The sequence below is a fragment of the Suncus etruscus genome, chromosome 4 (genome assembly GCF_024139225.1).
Source record: "Suncus etruscus isolate mSunEtr1 chromosome 4, mSunEtr1.pri.cur, whole genome shotgun sequence".
NCBI classification, from domain to species: Eukaryota; Metazoa; Chordata; class Mammalia; order Eulipotyphla; family Soricidae; genus Suncus; species Suncus etruscus.
The window spans coordinates 114,568,942-114,582,630 of record NC_064851.1 but is presented as its reverse complement, the minus strand read 5'-3'; the positions used below and the strand labels follow the sequence as shown (position 1 = coordinate 114,582,630).

The following is a 13,689-nucleotide window of genomic DNA, read 5'->3' as shown; positions in this document are numbered from 1 at the left end:
GCATTGCCAGTGGGTGACCCCCAAAACCTAAATAAAGAGAAAATTATCTGCTACAAAGTCACACTGTGTCATTTTTAAAGCCTAAAGATGGATGTTATAGAGAGCCTCTACCTCAACCCCCCCGGCCCCACCCCAAAAAAAACATAGCAAAACAGAGACAGGAGAGATAGTACAGTGGGTAAAGTGCTTGCTTTGCACGTGGTCTACTCTGGTTCAATCCTTGGCACCACATATAGTCCCTTAAGCACAGAAGTAGGAGTAAGCCATGAGCACTAAGAAATATTTCAGAAAACCTTCCCTCCTAGCTTCTCAGCTTTCTTTGGGCTGAAGCACTGTCTGACTGCTCATTTTTTTTTGTTTTTGTTTTTGGGTCATGTCCAGAAATGCTGGTGATTACTCTGCACTCAGGAATCACTCTTAGTGAGGCCCATGGGACCATAAGGGAAGCCTGGATTGAATCGTGGTCAGCCATGTGCAAGGCAGATGCTCTACATGCAGCACTATGGCTCACGATAGTGAACAGGTTTCTTGATGGTGCCATAGTTTAGCCTTAAATTCTCCTAAGAGAATTGCTAATTGTTTTGAAATGAGAAATTCAAAAAATCTCATTAGTTTTTTAATCTCTGAGAGAATAACTTCTTTAGATCTCTTGCTAGAGTCTGAACAGAGAGTGGCATTGTGGACAAGAAAGTTGGGAAGATGAATAAGAAAATTGAGAGTCCTCTGAGAGGACTAACTGAGAGGATCTAACCTCAGACCCAACTCCAACCTGAGTCACTGAGCTTCCCAGGAGAGGATAACTTGGCCCAGAGCTGTCATAAGCAGCAAGAGGATACTAGCTGTACAGGAAGAGACATCCATTTAAGGCTGATAAAGACCCTGATTAGATAAAGAGCCCTTCTTGGACAGCCCTAGGAGTTGTTTAATGAAACTTTCAAGGAAAGCCTCAGTCTATTTATTATATCTTTCTTTTTCTTTCTTTCTTTCTTTCTTTCTTTCTTTCTTTCTTTCTTTCTTTCTTTCTTTCTTTCTTTCTTTCTTTCTTTCTTTCCTTTCTTCTTTCTTTCTTTCTTTCTTTACTTTCTTTCTTTCTTATTCTTTCTTTCTTTCCTTCTTTCTTTGTCTGTTTCTTTATTTCTTTTTCTCTTTATTTCTTTCTTTGTTTCTTTCTTTCTCTCACTTTCTTTCTTTCTTTTTCTTTCTTTCTTTCCTTCTTTCTTCTCTTCTTCTTCCTTTCTTCCTTCCTTTCTTCCTTCCTTCCTTCCTCTTCCTTCCTTCCTTCTTCCTTCCTTCCTTCCTTCCTTCCTTCCTTCCTTCCTTCCCTTCCTTCCTTCCTTCTTCCTTCCTTCCTTCCTTCCTTCCTTCCTTCCTTCCTTCCTTCCTTCCTTTCTTTCTTTCTTCCTTCCTTCCTTCCTTTCTTTTCTTTTCCATTTCCTATTTTCCCCGCTTTTCTTTTTTTCTCCTTTTTGTTCTTTTTTCTCTTCTTTCCCTTTCTTTTCTTTTCATTTCATTTTAATTTTTCCTGCAGTGCACAGGGCTTACTCTGGAACTCTGTGATCAAGGATCACTCCTGGCAGTGCTTGGAGGACCAGATTGGGTATCAGGAATTGAACCCGGTGTGCCTCATATAAGGACATTGAAATAATGGGGCCGGAGAGGTAGCATGGAGGTAAGGCATTTGCCTTTCATGCAGGAGGTCATCGGTTCGAATCACGGCGCCCCATATGGTCCCCTGTGCCTGCCAGGAGCAATTTCTGAGCCTGGAGCCAGAAATAACCCCTGAGCACTGCCGGGTGTGACCCAAAAACCACAAAAAAAAAAAAAAGAAATAGTGTCCGTGTGTTCACGAAGGTACTAGTTATAGAGAGCTGACACTGGATCTAGAGCTCAAATGCTCTTAACATCATTTCTCTCTCTTCTATATATTACACACAAGTGGTTATGAAGAGCACCATGCTTGAGAAAAGCAGCCTGATGAGTGGCACTGGTCATTTGAAGCCACGGTCTCAGACTGTAGAGCTGATGGCACTTGAACATCTCTTGTCTTGACTTGGGACTAGCCTAAGAATTTAAATAATGTCTGAATATGTTATAGGGCCACAAGAAGAACTATGACCAGGAAGAAAGACAGTCTAGCCCATTCCTAGCACAGCAGGAAACACTTAGATTTCTATAATTACTAAAAATGCTCTCAATATTATGAAGCATTTTTAAAGTACCAGTGAAATAAATTTCAAAGTGATAAAATGTTTATGGTCAAGGGTCAAAAAAATACTTTAGGGGCCGGAGAGATAGCATGGAGGTAAGGCATTTACCTTTCATGCAGAAGGTCATCGGTTCGAATCCCGGTGTCCAATATGGTCCCCCGTGCCTGCCAGGAGCAATTTCTGAGCACGGAGCCAGGAAAAACCTCTGAGCACTGCCGGGTGTGACCCAAAAACCACACACACACACACACACACACACACACACAAATACTTTAAACAAGCCATTCCTGGGGACCAGAAAGATAACACAGCGGAAGAACAGTTGCCTTGCATGCAGCCAATCCAGGACGGATGTTGGTTCGATTCCTGGTATCCCATATGGTCTCCAGAGCCTGCCACGGGCAATTTCTGAGAGCAGAGTCAGGAGTGACCCCTGAGTGCTGCCGGGTGTGAATCAAAAACCAAATCAAACAAACAAACAAACAAGCAAAAAACAAAACACACACACAAACAACAACAACAAGCCATTCTTAAGTATGTGCATGCAGATATTCCAAGATGTAGCATACTGATGTATAAGTTAGACTGGATTCTTCATAAAGTAGAATTGAGTGTATTGGTTTACAATGGGATTTCTTTTGGATATCATGGTCTTACAGTATGGTTTGATCTTATTTTTGATTTTTTTTATTTGGGTGTTCAATAGTTAGAATTGCACAATTAACGGAAACATGATTTATAACAGGTACTTCATTCAATAAAAATTTCAGTAATAATATTGCAAACCACAGTGCCTAAAGGGAATAAACAGAAGCAAAAGAAAGGGGGGAGGGTGGGAGAGAAGAAAAGTCTACCACAGAGGTGGCAAGCAGGGGAGAGGACAGGAGAGAAACTGAGACAATGGTGGCTGGAAGTGTATTTTGGTAAAGGTTACTGTGCATATTGTAAAAATCCAATCATACAGTTTTGTAATGGTAAAAAAAAAAGAAGAAAGAAAAAACAACTATTATCAACAACCTTGTGATTCACAGTGTTTAAATCAAGTTCTTTTAATAAATCTAAAATAAAATAGGGGCTGGAGAGATAGCACAGCAGTAGGGTGTTTGCCTTGCAAGCAGCAGACCCAGGACCAAAGGTGGTTTGAATTCCGGCATCTCATATGGTCCCCCATGCCTGCCAGGAGTGATTTCTGAGAGCAGAGCCAGGAGTAACCCCTGAGCACCGCCAGGTGTGGCTCAAACACCAAAAATAAAATAAAATAAAATAAAATAGCCTGAAAGTTAGAGGATAGCACCTTCTAATACGGCTTTTCAAAGGAAAGGACTTGGGAGATACTGAGCTTCTCCACCACTTGAGATGGTGTATCTATATGCTGGAGGGTGTTCAGTGTGGGTGGTTTGCTAGGCCTTTCAGTAGTGTATGAAAATTCAAACCACTTCCATCCCAGGAAAGCTCCACAGACTTCAGTTCAGAGTCTAGATTACCCATGATGATTCAGACAACATCTTTTCAAGATTAACCTGTAAATTTGTTTGTTCTTTTTGTTTTGTTTTGTTTTTGGGCCACACTGGCAGCCCTCAGGGGTTACTCCTGGCTCTATGCTCAGAAACTACTCCTGGCAGGCTCGGGGGACCATATAGGATGCCTAGATTTGAACTACCATCCTTCTGCATGGAAGTCAAATGCCTTACCTCCATGCTATCTCTCTGGCCTCTGTTTGTTGCAGATTACAATGTTCACAAGTATATATGTTGTTTTTTCAGTATGGAAAAAGCAATTCCTTCCTATTCTTACCTTTTCTTTGATTACTTAGTTTCCTTTCATTCATTATAATAAAATATTACAAACAAATTAATTTATTAAATTTATTAAAAACAAATTATTTACATAAGTGTGAGGGTAAAGAAAGAGAAAACAAACATATGTTCAAGAGAGAATATAGGCTTTTTCAGAGGGAGGAAAAAGCAATGAGTATATATCTCCAGTTGATGTGCTGGCCAAAATACAGGCAAGAGAATGAGCCTGCAGTTTATTAATGTTTTTTTACTCTTTTATTATTGTATCAATGGTTAAAAACACTACATAAGTTTTGGATATACTACATTATAAATCTACTTAATATAATACCTTCTAGGTTCCTACATGCTGTTACAAATAGAAGGATTTCATCTCTTTTTTTCTCCATGTAATGTGTAAGTGAACCATATCTTCTTCATCCATTGACCAGTGAGTACTTAGCTTTTTTAAGTCTTGACTATTATAAGTAAAGCTGCAATGAACATGAGGTGCATACCTCTCAATAAATGAGTGTTTTTTCATACTTTAATTAGATAACAAGAAGTGGGTTAAATTCATGTAGAGTTTTTATTTTGAACTTTTTGAAGAATTTCCATACTGCTTTTGATAAATGTGGAACCAGTCTGCATACCTCACAACAACCTAGAAGTGTTCTTGTCTCTCTACTGCTTTCCAACACTTGTTTCTTTTTATTTATTTATTATTTATTTGTTTATTTAATATATAAAATCTTTATCCAAGCATCATGATTACAAGCATGATTGCAGTTGGGTCTCAGTCACAAACAGAATACCCCTTCACCAGTGCAACATTTCCACCACCAATGCCCCACCCCCTTCATTCCCAACCTCTGCCTGCATTTGAGACAGGCATTCCACCTCTCTCACTCATTAAGTTTGTCATGATAGTTGTTAGTATACTCATCTCCCTAACTGCACCAGTACTCTTTGCGGTGAGCTTCACACTGTGAGCCCGTCCTTCCGGGCCCTATCTCTACTTGTCTCTGGGCTTTAAGTTATGTCCTTATTTTTTCTTAAAACCCATAGATCAGTGAGACTACTCTGTGTCCCTCTGACTTATTTCACTCAGCATAATAGATTCCGTGTACATCCATGTACCAACACTTGATTGTTATTTTCTTGGTAAAAGTCAGTCACAGGTGTGAGATGATATCTCAATTTGTTTTAATGTACATTTCGCCAAAAACAAGAGAGGAAATAAACATCTTTTCATGTGTTTGTTGTCTATCTGTATGTTTTCTTTGGAGAAGAATCTATTGAAATTTTCTACTCGTTGCTTAGAAAAGCTTTGGTTTTGTGGATGCTGTTGAATTATAGAAATTCTTTATCTGTTGTGTAGATTAACCTCTTGTCAGATGTATGATTAGAAAATATTTTCTCGATCCAAAAACTACAGAGGCACGGCTGGGCTCAGAACACTCTGCATGCCAGGATTTCTGGGGTGTTTGACTGGTATGTTGGGGGCTCTGGGCAGGACAGCTAGCCATAGGCCCCCTGGGCTGACCACTTAGTCCAGGCGAACAAGATTCCCCCCACACCAGGCGGGTCTTCAGGGCCACGCCTGGTTAATCGGGCCCTGGGGGGAGGGGGTGAGAAATTCCTCCCTAGGCATCCAAAAACTACAGAACCTTGCGGGGGCTCACGCCCCCGCACGTACTTCATGTATTAAGAGTATTTTTTATTCTTTTGTTATGTTTTGCATATACAGAATGTTCATTTTGCATTCTGCCCTTTCCCACACCCCTACGAAGCTCTTTTTTACTCCTTAACTCTCTAACCCCCTCCCAAACGTCACTAACCTACATTACTCTTTTTAACTTCAGTAGTGTACAATCCTAATCACAGTCCAAAGCTGTGCATTGTGTATGACAACCCCAAACTGTTTCAAGATACATATAATGGACACGTATTTCTTTAGAATATTTTGTGTTTCTTCTCTGACAGCTATAATTCTTACTAAATGTTGTCTTATACAGTGACGATTCTAACCACTTTATATCTTCTTTTTTTGAGCTGTTTAACGAGGAATTTTGGTGAAAGAGTCCCCCAGTTTAATGCTTATGATTGAACCATATCATGGGAAAAATTGAGTTCTTATGGCCCCCATATGTGACAATAACACCACGTGGCATTGCTTCTTATTTGCATAGGCACATTAAAATGGGAAAATACTATACATACAAATAAGATCCTATCTAATAGAGATTGGAACACACAAATCTTGTAGTGCAAAGGGACCTTACACCCTGAACATTGACATAACGACTTGGCACAGACCTCAGAAGAAAGGGAATTTTCCATTCTCCCCTGAACCAGGGAAGCCATCCACAAAACATCCAGGCTGGTCTATAACATCACCTGGAAGCAATCCTCTACCACGGAAGACCCTACACTGCTCAGACATCGACCTGCTCAAAAGCGACTTCCCTTAACACTGAGAAGACTTAACAACAACAACGACCTGCTTACAGGACAGGGCTCCCTGCATTGCCCTTTGATTGTGAGGTGAAAGGAGAGGACGCTCCACATCCTGACTTCAATGTAGGATATGCAGATTCCAGGATCTTTAATACAGAAACATGATACCAACAACAGAGACTGTGTGAAAAATAAAAGTGTGTTGGTACTACAGACAATATCTTGGATTGGATGATCTAGCTTGCCTGGAGCCTAGAGTTGGTCTTGTGCCAGGAAACTTCAGGGGTCGGGTCTCTTTGTATTTAGGCCAAGGTTATTTCTTTCCATGTCCCTCATATTTTGGTGGGCCTATGCAAACAACAATTGCCACTCTAACACCATTTTTACTGTGCTCCTTTGAATCTAATCCTTAAAAAGAACTCACTTAAAATTTGAGGTTAACTTAAGTTAATATGCATGTATATGGAAATGTAAGAAAATACTATGCCTGTAATGTTTAAGGAGTTACGTAAGTTTTATGGCTTTGGATTGCCTTGTGTGCTGTTAAGAAATATTATAATGTGTTACAATCTGGGGACTTGAGGGACAAAGTAATTGTACATGGATTCTGTCTTATTTATCCTAATGTTCTTTGGCTGAAATTTCAAAGTTAAGATATCAGCAAGGGGACTTCTGAGAATTATGTTATGGGTGATTGTCCTTCCACTGTAACTTTACCTTGTCCTCTTTCTTTGCATCCTTGTTCTCATAATTAAAAATAAAAATTAAAAAAAATATATTTTCTCTTTGGTGATGGGAGTGTCGCACTGGTGAAGGGTGTTTTTTACATGACTGAAACCCAATTACAATCATGTTTGTAATCAAGATGTTTAAATAAAGATATTAATAAAAATATTTTCTCCCATTCAGTGTATCTTTTTATTTTTATCATAGTGGCTTTACCTTTTCTTATTAATAAAATTTTTTTCTGCTAATAAAAAAGATACACAGTGTAGTAGACAGTCCTGAACTGAGAATCAGTATATAAATGATAATTCTAAATCTGTAGCTTGTTAACTCTGAATAAAGCATTCAACTGACATAGGCCTTCAATTTCTCTATGTTTTCTAAGTTTTCATATTGTGCTATTCTAAATTTAGACCATAGAACTTTTATGCCTTGTAGATTCTATGTAAGACCAATGAAAATAAACACCAAGAATTCCTAAAGACGAAGGAGTCGAGTAGGTAAGGTTAATTATAAAATAACAAGGAGCATGAGACTGACATTTGGCTAGCAGATATACAAAACAAGCAAAAGAACAGTCATTAAGAATAGTGGCTGCTGAGCTAGAAATAAGTGGGTGCCGAGGAAAAATTGCTCATTCAAGAAACATTTGTGATCAGGTTTTTAAAATTATTGAATTGCTTGTTTTCTATATTTTTCTTTTATTTTTTTCTATTTTTTTTATTTTACCAAGGTGCCTCTCCATATTTTTCTTTTATAACTGGGTTGGGATTCTTGGGAAATGGGACTTCCAAGTAATCTTACCAGACTCAAACTACTGTTTTTCCTCTTAAATTACACCAAAGCTAACAGCATAAAAAAATTAAAATTTCTGGATAATCAAGATTAACTTTCATCTAAACTATCAAGATCTTTTAAGGAAATTATCTGACTGTGACTCAGTTTGCTTTTTATTATTATTGGCTATCTCAGAAGAGTAAATATATCTTTAATGAACCATCAAAAACAAATAAATGGCAGTACATAAAACGGGACTAGAAAGTGGCAAGTCCATGACTTTTGAAAAATTTGTGTAGAGTCAGTTGAAAAAAAAACTATCCTTACCAATGAACAAAATTGCCATCAAATTAATTCCCACAGGAGCATCACTAGCCCGGGTGTGGTTGATAAGTGGTCCCTACAGAAATAAAAAATGAAATACCATAATAGTATCTTTCTTTTTCCAAATTGTTATTTTCATAAAGTTAAAAATATGAGCTGGAGAAATAGTACAGTGGTTAGGAGGTACTTGTCTTCTATGTGGTTGATCCAGGTTCTAACCCTGGCAACCTTATAGTCCTGAACCCACCAGGGATGATTCCTGAGTGCAGAGCCAGGAGTAACTCCTGAGCACCAATGAATATATATATAAATATATGTATGAATGCACAAATAACTTTTATGATAAAAAAGGAATTTAATATTGTCATGCATGTGTAGCATGATGTAGCAAACTGTTATGAGAAATAGTTTGGCAATGTCCAAAAAAGTAAATATATATCCCTGGGCAAAGTAATACCTTATAGGCAGAGGATATTCTCTGAGTCAGAGAATTTCTTTGTTCAACCTAATTTGATGTTTGATGCCTGGCTTGATGCCCAAAGTTGTTGATGCTTGGAGTACATAGTCCAAATGCTGAAAATTTTTCATTCATCTTCAGTTTGAAAGAATTAAACACTGGTATCATAAATAGACTAAGCCCACAAGATCCTTTGAGATGTCATTTGTAAGGTTTTCTGTGAAGATGTGCTCATTATGTGCTAACTTTTAAAAATAGACATGCTGGGCTCGAAGAGATAGCACAGCGGCGTTTGCCTTGCAAGCAGCCAATCCAGGACCAAAGGTGGTTGGTTCGAATCCCGGTGTCCCATATGGTCCCCCGTGCCTGCCAGGAGCTATTTCTGAGCAGACACCCTGAGCAACGCCGGGTGTGGCCCCCCCCCCCCAAAAAAAAGAATAGACATGCTACCTAGCAAAAGTTCTGTGGCAGGAGTATAGTAGGACAGGGATCTGTGTCATCAGTAAATAAGATTGGTAGTTGTTACTGAAAACCAATAGATTATGATTGACTGAAATTTTTTTTTAACAAACATAGGATTAATATGTGATTAAACAATTCTAGTCCTGGTTATATATATATATATATTCAAAAAGTGACTCAAACAAATCCTCATTCATCAGAGGTGATAAGCAGTCAAAAAATGAAAACAACTCAAATTTCAATAGGTAGTTTTAATTTTTTGACCACACCTTGGAGTTTTCAGGGCTTATGCCTGACTACGTGGAGGTTTCACTACTGATAATTCTTGTGTTAATCCTTGGGGCACCATATGTGATGCTAGAGGATCGAACCCAGTTGGTCTGATTCAAGGTAAGTGTCTTAAACTCTCTATCTCTTTAGCACCCGTCCATTGATGAAGTACTTAATAAAATGTGGGCTAACAGAGTGAATATTATTCAGTTTTAAGAAGGAAGACAATTGATATATCCACAATATGGATGAACCTTGAAATATTATTCTAAATGAAATATCCTGACACAAAAAGAAAAATGTTGCATGATTCCAAATGGAATTATCATACATTACCAAAAATAATTTATTTCATAGAGGTATAAAGATGTCAAACATGGGCCAAAGAGATAACATAGAGGTAGGGCATTTTTGCCTTGTATGCAGAAGGATGGTTGTTTGAATCCCGGCATCCCATATGGTCCCCTGAGCCTGCCAGGAGCGATTTCTGAGCCTAGAGCCAAGAGTAACCCCTGAGCGCTACTGAGTATAACCTAAAAAAGCAAACAAACATAAAAGATGCCAAAACAACAAGCAGAACACTTGCCTTACATGCAACTGATTGAACTAGGTTCAATCCCCAGCATTACATATGGTCCCCTAAGTACCACCAGCAGGATCCCTAAATACAGAACAGGAATAAGTTCCATCACAGCCAGGTATGGCCTAAACAAAACAAAAACACATCCATAGTAATTAACAGAGTTAGAAGGAGGAGGAAAAGATTCATTTCGGAGATGAAAATGTTCTGGGGATTGAAAGTAATAGTAATGTTCACACAACAATGTGACTATGTTTAATGCCACTGAATAGTATCTGCAAAAATAATGAACATGGGAAACATTATTTGTTACTTTACAGCAATTTAAATGTTTATTTAAAATGTGTATTTTTAAGGTAAGATGACTAGGTTAGTCTTTATTTTTTTTTTAATTTTTATTGAGACAAATGTAAATTACAAGTCTTTCACAGTTGTATGTAAAGTACATAGTGACAGTGAATTCGGGCCCTTCCCACCACCAGTGTTGACCTCCCTCTACCATAGTTCCCAGCATGCCTCCCATTCCTCCACCATTAGCCCCCTAGACTTCTAGTTTAACAGGTCCCTTTTGTGTATAGCTTGTTATAGATTGGGTCTCTTGATTCTATTGTTATTGACTTCGGTTTGGGTATTTAGGCATGGCCAGAAAATGTGTATTTTACCACAATTTACAATGAGTGTGCAGAGATGTACACATATACATGGGGTAAAGGTACATCTTCCAAGAGTAAAAATTGTCCCTCTACCTTTTCCTCCTTTTTTTCCTCCTCCTGCTCAGAGTCTCCTGAATTCATAGCAAAGTTCTCTACCATTAAGACCCATCTTCAACCCAGAAGTGATGTTTTTTTTCCCTCAAGTCTTTCTTTGGACAGAGAGAAAAAGTGAAGATAGTGGACACTAGTTTATAGCCAGACTCATTCCCACTTAGTTGAAATATTTGCAATAAAATAGTCAATTTTAAGTTTACAAAAAGTGTGAAGGTGGAAATATTGGCTAACAAAAGAAAAAAAAAAGAAAGTCAGAATGCAGGAAGGTATGGAAGTAGAAAGGAAAAAAAAGAAAAATTCTCAGAAACTTCGAAGCACTTACCCTTGTGGCCAAGTTAAACAAAAAAAATTTTTTATTTGGGATATAAACTTGTCCTGAGTAATGCACTTGAAGGGAAAATTCCCAAGTTGCTGGTTTGGAGTCATTTGTCAAGTTAACCATGATATATTCTGCCTTGTATAATGTCAGCTGAAATATCACATTCCATCATAGGAAGTGAACACACATGAATAATTCTCAATGAACAATTGTTCAGCTTACATAGAGGGAGAACTTCCATATTCTTTCATGATTGTTGCATTTCTTTCCAGTCTTCCAGTTGGGGAGACAGAGTCCAAAGGGAAATTGAACATTGAAACCTCATATAAAGTTTTGGATCTAACATAATGTTGATATTAGCAGAGAACAAAATTCCAGTCAATCAGAAGGCAATGCCAGGCTTGGCACAAGCTAGTCACTTAGGGAAAATGGAAAAAAAAAAAAAACCAAAAAAAAAAAAAAGTCAGATCTAATAACTATTTGACACAATGTAAAGAATCCAGATGCTTAATTCGGTTTCTTTCCTAACTACCTAAAATAAATTAATGGTCTTATAACATAATTTTAGCATTTATCCATATAATATTTAGCAAAATATTCACTAATCCAGGTAAGTGGTTCAGTTTTACAATGTTATTTTGCATGTGTGAGACCCTGGGTTCAGTCCCTGGCACTTCCATAAAACAAAAGCAACAATAATTACATGAAAATAATAGATATAATACCCACAATTTCAAAGTGTAATGAATTGTAAAAATGAATTTTCATTTAAAGACTTCAATAGATGTAAAGCAGGGGTCTCAAACTCAGTTTACCTGGGGGCCGCAGAAGACAAAGTTGGGGTGATCCTTGAGTGCAAAGTCAGTAGTAAGTCTTGAACATTTGGGGGTGTGACCCAAACAACTAAAACAAAACAAAACAAAAAAAAAAAAAATTACTCTAGGGCAGGGCCACAAAATGTTGTATGGAGGGCCGTTTGTGGCCTTCGGGCTGCGAGTTTGAGACCTTTGATGTAAAGTGTAAAATTTCAAAGTGATGGAGAATTAAGTTGATTGTGGACCAAGAAGATAATAAAATAGGTAAGGTGTTTGTGTGGTATGTACTGACCTGAATTGGATCCTCAGCACTCCATATGATCCCCTGAATACTGTCAGTGGTGAATTCTGAGCACAGAGCCAGGAATAGCCCCAAACGCTGTCAGGAGTCAAATTCCCAAACCACTCCCTCTTCCTAAAGTCAAATATGCCAATATAAAAAAATATGCCAATATTCTGAATCACAATCTTATAGTTACCTTATTCTTGAATGTCTACAGAAAAGAAATAAAAATAGAACTTGGAATTAATAAACTTCTCTAGTTTCTAAGTGGTATCAGCTATGTGTTCTTTCCATCTTCCAAAGTTTGGCCTAACAGTTGTTTACAGGTTAAGTACTTATAAGTACATGAGAAAGCAAACATTGAGAATTAATTTTTTTAAACAGAGCACACCACCAAGTGAAACAATATTCTTATTTTGTTGTCATGTTTTGTTTTTGGGACCACACCTGGTGGTTCTCCAGGTTTATTTCTGGTTCTTCACTCAGGGATCACTCCTAGCAAGCTCAGAGGACCATATGGGGTGCAGAGGATTGAATCTGGGTTGGCCCTCTGCAAGGCAAGCACCCCAACTCTAGTATCTCTCCAGCTCCTAAAACAATATTTTATTTTTATTAATAATAATTTTTTTACAAATTTTTAATAGAAAAACATGGAACACTTCACAAATTTGCGTGTCATCCTTGTGCAGGGGCCACGCTAACCTTCTCTGTATCATTCCAATTTTAGTATATGTAGTGCCGAAGCAAGCACTATTAATAATATTTTTATTTAAGCACCATGGTTATAAACATGGTTACAAACATGTCTGTAATCGGGTTCAGCAATAAAATGCACACCCCCTCCACCAGTGCAACTTTCCCACTACCAGTGTCCCCTCCATTCCCTACCCCCCACCTATAATCAAGACAGGCATTGTATTTTTCTCTTTATTGTTGTCATGATAGCTGTTACTGTAGTTATTTCTCTAACTGCACTTACTCCTCTTTGTGATAAGCTTATTATCCTGGGCTGATCCTTCCAATCTTCATTTCATTAAAATCATGCCTTTTTAATTATAAAAGATGCAGAATAGGGAAAGTTCTTCCCACATAATTAAACCCAAGTAAAAACTAAGCCTCTGTGAAAATAATTACTGAAAAAATATGATAGAATGATGTCTACATTGACTTCCTACATGTTTAAGCACCAGCAGGTCCATAAAATGCACCTATTTCTCCATTCAGTGATGAAAACCTTTGCTGACTGTTCCTTCTGTGTCGAGCAGAAGGTTGGATATTTGACAATACCTCTGTCAAGCCCCCTTTGGTCTGGCTAGAGTGTTACTTAGAGAAAAGTAACTCCGGGGCCGGGCGGTGGCACTAAAGGTAAGGTGCCTGCCTTGCCTGCGCTAGCCTTGGACAGACCGAGGTTCGATCCCCCGGTGTCCCATATGGTCCCCCAAGCCTGGAGCAACTTCTGAGCACATA

At 38.1% G+C, this 13,689-nt stretch overlaps 1 non-coding gene across 1 annotated transcript; it reads right to left on the bottom strand.

Moving 5' to 3' along the window:
* Window positions 1-12,866: 12,866 nt before the first annotated feature.
* Window positions 12,867-12,973, bottom strand: LOC126007308 (U6 spliceosomal RNA). The gene has a single exon (XR_007494890.1). It is a non-coding gene; the product is annotated as a U6 spliceosomal RNA (small nuclear RNA).
* Between the last annotated feature and the right edge of the window lie 716 nt (window positions 12,974-13,689).